Here is a 5,551-nt window from a genome sequence, read left to right as displayed (position 1 = left end):
CTTGGAGAAAATGGCAAAGAAAGAAAAACGGTGAAAGGGACGTAAAGCAGACGACAAAGAAAGACAGACGGTGAAAGTGACGTAAAGTAGACGGCAAAGAATACTTCAAGGCAAAGATTGCCATCTTTGTTGTCTTCCTCCTCTGTAGCATACGACAAAGGTTATCCACGGGCCTATCTAAAGTTATTAAATGGGTAAAAGGCTTGTCGTCTTCAATTCCGTCCAGCTGATGGCAAAGAGGTCTGCTTTGCCGTCTAATTTGCGCATCCATGACAGCAAATAAAAAAAAGCTCTACACAACCACCCAAAATATTCCGCGGCTCCTCTATCTCTCTTGCCTCACACGAGTGGATAGGACCAGGCCGCGTCACGAGCCTGCATGCCGGTCTCTCCTCACACCGAGCCATGAGCGGATAGGATCCCGAGCCCTCGTCGGTCGCCGGCCCGTCCCGTGTCGCTGCCGCCGCCTCCACCATACTCGGTCGCCGCGGCCACAGTGGTTTGTCCCTGCGAGATGGCTGGGGGATAACTCCAGTGGGGCTCCGTTCCCGCCCCACCACGAGCCTCCCTGTCGGTCCGGCCGTGTGCCGCCCCCACGGATAGAGGTCGGCCGCGCCTTCAAGGTGAGATCGAGCATCTAAAAGAAAAAAAAATCCATTGATAGTTTGTATAAAATGCATAATAGTTGTATGTAAGAAACCAATGTAGCTTACTTCGTTCAATGAGCATTTTGCTGCAGGAAACAAAAGGCCGTATGTAGATGTGTAGATAGATTGAGTTAAGCGTTTTGCTGCAGGTTTTACTTTTCCAATAGGGATAGGAAAAGTCCGTATGTAGAGGTGTAGATAGATTCAGATAGCTTGCTTCGATCTGAAAGAAAATTATCTTTACTAAAGGGTTCGTTTTCAACACAAAAAAACTATGTTTTGTAGGTACAAAATTTGATTCAGTTGCAAATGAAATTTTCTTCATTGTTTCATTGATTCATACTTCCTGAAATTACATGCTTCATGATCGGACGGAGTTTGCTTCCACAATATCGTAAGTTGCTCCCATTACTTGTATTGTGTATTAAATTTTTTGTCATGTCTAAAGCACATTTAGTAGTTATAGTGCATCCAACTTTTTATTTGACCATAGCAGTTTTAAATTTGAATGGAAGAAGATCCAGTTGATATCAATGCACTATCGACCATGGTTAAAATCATGCACCCACCGAGGACCGGCTGCCATAAGCTTGCAACTTTATTCACCCACCGCGTCCGTCCATGTTATGAGCATTAGGGCCTCCATTTACGGGAATGAGTTCTCCATCTGAATAGTCATCTCAAAAGCTAATTTACTACCATGTTTTTGCATAATAAGATGACATGAAAGTCATGTTTAGATTACTAGTAATACCAGGGTGTATGTAAGCCTTTCCCTTAAAAAGCTAGTTTATTAGTATGCTCCCTCGGACATGAGTTTAGCCTTATAGGTAGAAAAAATTATAGTATGGCCTGGTAGTAAATAATTGATTATCATATCCGATTTAATTAATCTTGCCAGATGTATCATATCTGATTGCTTGGCTTCAGCTTATATTATATTTTGTGCATTCAGATGATTTTCTGTCTTATCAACATTTTGCAAGTAGAAGTATGGATGATCGTGAATGAATGTAAAATGGCCACCCTAGTGAGGCTGACATGATCGCTGAGTGGGTGGACAAGACCAATGAATTCGTAAAGGCAACATTTGGATATTAAGGAAGCCATATTTTGCAATAGCAACTCTGAGAAGCTGGGCTTAGGGTGCGCCTCTTGCGGTCGTTTGAGTGACTCAATTGGCTAGCTTCCCTCAGCTCAGACTGGTGTCGCCACCTCTCCCAGGACTAGAATGATTATCCCCGCCCGATGGGTCTAAATTCATCCCTGAATGTCGTTGGGTACCCTTCACTTACCCGCCATTCTTGTAACCATCACCTGTAATCCGCGCAGGTGGTTCCGCACCCCCTAGAGTGGACGAGGAAGAAAGGATTTTTTCTCGGAGCAGCCCCCCAGGTTCCAGACCAAGGAGTTCACTTTCCCGTATGAGCATTCGATACATATATAAGTCAGTGGAAGAGTCCAAGGGTCACCACTACTGAGGATCTCCCCCCTTATATTAGAAGGGTCGTCTGAGGGTTTGTCGTGGTTTATTGTTGTGGTTACACACTATGCTACCCTTCTCCAAAAGCTCCACAGGACCAGCTATCACTAGTCTTCGGCCGGAGGGGTTTATTGCGCAAAAAGGCCCGGACGCGGGCGCCTGCAGTGGAAAGCCCAACGAATGTCAGATGCAAAGCCCTGCACCTCATAAAGATCATATTGGCATACTCTCCTAAAAAAGAGCGGACCCCATTGAAGACGGGAGTGAGTACAACAAGGACATTTCCGTCCACCTTCTCATGGAGTCGTGTGTGGACATTACCGCTCATACAGCTCCCAGCGAGCAAGCAGTTAGCTTTCCTCTAGAAGTCACGGAAGTGTGGATAAATCGACAAAAGGTTTTTATTTCTTAAAAACTCACCCTAACCGTTCTAAATATGGATGGAGAGTGGTCTCGATTTTTTGGGGTCCAGGAGATCGCATTTTAGGTCAAGTAGAGATGCTAGGGAGTCTATGGGCTTCTTCCCTTGGCATTTCAAGATGGCCTCTAACAACTTTTCGAGAGCCTCCTGTTTGCCCGTCTAGGGGAATTTGACATCCAGAGACAAAAGGACTCCCACACAAAACTGGGAATTTTTCCCAATGGACATAACGAGCTCTGCTTTCGCCGGTCTAAAAAGGAAAAGCCTCCAAGCATTATTTAGAACAATGGCATTGGATTTCTCGGTCATCCAGATTTCTTGGTCATCTTGATCGGATCGGTATTCTTTCTCACAGCCATACCTTAAGTAAAAGACTGACTCTTCTAGTTGATTTGAAACCTGAAACCCAAATTGGAAGTCTATGTCGTCCAAGAGCACAAATGGGTAACATCTAGAATAAATGGATAATCACGTACCCGCAAAAATGTCTTAACTGAAATTTATACCACAAGAAGCCTTGCTGATGCCACCTCTTGTCATGTGAATAATCCTATCAAACACATCAGGATGTCCATAGTGAAAACGTACACTGCCCAGAAAACCAAGTACGTAAGATATACAACTATCATGCGGGCTGGCGCAAGAAGGCCACCAAGGAGGGGGGCCGCGACAACAACTTAAAAGCATAATTATTCCTAGTTATCTTTTAGAAAGTTTCAATCTCTTAGAGATATTTCTTGATTCTCAAGTTAGTTTATTTCCTATAGTTTGTTAGTTTGGCTTAGCCCCCAAGTTGTACGAAGGCTATATAATGCCTAGCACTATCAATCAATAAAGCAAGCAAGATGATTTCTTCAGACATGGCCCGCAACGTCGTCGGCAATGTCATCTCCTTCAGCCTCTTCCTCTCCCCTGTGTAAGACGCCGCCTATAGGCGAAGGGACGGTAGCCCATTAGACCTGATGGCAAAATGTATGCAAAAAGTACGTTAAGGTTATGAAGTCACTTAGCCTCAGCTCGGATAAGGTTATGAAATTATAGAGTTGGTTTTTTTAAGTAATAATAAGGATCTGGAAAAACAGTTCGGAAAAGGAGAAAAGCTAAGGTTACAGAAAAACTTATCTGTCTACAAAGCGAAAGGCGTCGGTACGGAGTCACGTCAGCTGTGGATATAGACTAGGCTAATGAACTTTTTCTTAAAGTATTTACCAAGACTACACTAAGGAAGAAGTCAGTGAAAGTGAGCTCGTAACTAAGAAAGCCGGTATAAAAAACGAAGCCCTTCCAAAATCAAAAGCAAAGAAGTCAAGGAACGAAGTTGCTTCTCTAATAGCCCCGTTGAATAGGAGGGCGAAGGCTTTTTCGAACTTTTTATAGAGGGGGCTTCGACCTTCTTAGGATGAGCCATACGAGGTTGCCCACGTACGGTTCGGAAGCCGAGCCACTGCACAGGGGTTTAGGTCAACACTTATATATTAGCCAGACATCAATTGGAAGCGGGTAATATGGTGAAAAATTGCGGTTGCTCCAAACCTTCTAAAACCGGCTTCTTGCGACCTTCCCAGAATGCTCAGACATACCTTCGGTTCCAAGAGCTTCTTTATCTTTCGGATTTTGAAATAAGATAGACCATTATAAAAACAAGGTATAACAATCGACGTTCCTATGAGGATTTTACAACCTGAATACCAAGGGACCACTATTAGAAGAGACCATAATAAGTAAATGTCGGCGCCATCTTTGACTTTTTGGATGGTCAGCGGCGCCATAAACTCGATAACCAGCACCGCGGAGTCAAGAAATTCAACTAAATCGAATCCTAAAATAATATTATTCGAGCACACACGGGACCCACAACAATGAAATTCACACAAGCGGCAATCATCCGATCACAGACTGGAAAAAGGGAAATATACTTGAAATAGTTTTTTTCCGAATGAGAAAGCCTTTTGCAAACTCCTTGCAAATCTTTTTTTGCCGGGCACAATAGACGTATCTTCTCAGTCACAACATACGGATCACCCAATGTTCCTCAAAGCCTACCCGACCCGATAACTTTAGTTGAAAGATCTGATCCTGAAGCAAGCTTTTTTACATAAAATGCTATCACTGGCCAACTAATGATTGGACTACCTATATTGATGCTTTAAATCTGTATTCAGAGCTTTTTTCCAACTACCAGGACTAGTAATTTCAAGTAAAAAATCTCTCCTACGAATATGCTACTGCTCTTACTTTCTACCTGAATCCGAGAATTGGAGCAAGATCTTTACCACACCATAACCGAGTCTCTCCTTGCATCTCTAACCAATACACCAGTCACTACAAATAACTGCTCTCTTTGATTGTATGTACATTTTTGCTTGATGTCTAGATCACGGATCTGGTACATGAAAAAGCCATTCCTTTTCGCTTTCCTTCAACCACTTATTATACTTTTCTCCTGGAAGAGTCAAGCGAAAGCAATTAGTTTAGAAGGAAGAGGAAGACCTAGGGTGCTTACGTCCTCATTTCACTATTATTGCTCCTGCAAGACACGAATCAACTACTTTTTACAATTGACATGGTAGCCCGGAGGTCAGATGAAGGGTCTTCCCCATAAAGATAGATTAGTACTTGGTAGGTTCAAATGAAGGAAGGGCTGAAACAAGGCAAAACTATTCAGTGGGGTAAATGAATATGAGCAATTCATGAGAATAGCAAACCCCTATATCTTAAAAACAAGAAGATATATAGGTCCACGAGTTGAGAGAGAGAGAAGTTCTAAGTAATCAAGTAGGAGTCTACCCACGAGAGTCAGAGGATGCATCATCACAGGGGTATAGAAATGATACAGAAGCATTATGGCCTGGAGCGAAGGGCAGGAATGAACGGAATCAAGGTGTTCCAATTTATCCAGAGTAAGGACATCAACTGAGAAGAGAAATAAAATAGCATAGACAAAAGGTAGGACCAGATCATGCGAAGAGCTCTTCTCCCTATTGATTAGGAATCTCGATC

The 5,551-nt window shown here is 43.1% G+C and overlaps 1 pseudogene; it reads left to right on the top strand.

The window, feature by feature from the left end:
• The first annotated feature begins 1,917 nt into the window (after nt 1–1,917).
• On the top strand, nt 1,918–2,542 carry LOC123426988 (annotated as a pseudogene).
• The last annotated feature ends 3,009 nt before the right edge of the window (nt 2,543–5,551 follow it).

This window comes from Hordeum vulgare, chromosome 2H (assembly GCF_904849725.1).
Source record: "Hordeum vulgare subsp. vulgare chromosome 2H, MorexV3_pseudomolecules_assembly, whole genome shotgun sequence".
Classification (NCBI taxonomy): domain Eukaryota; kingdom Viridiplantae; phylum Streptophyta; class Magnoliopsida; order Poales; family Poaceae; genus Hordeum; species Hordeum vulgare.
The sequence above is the reverse complement of the archived record's forward strand: the minus strand, read 5'-3'. Positions and strand labels throughout refer to the sequence as shown.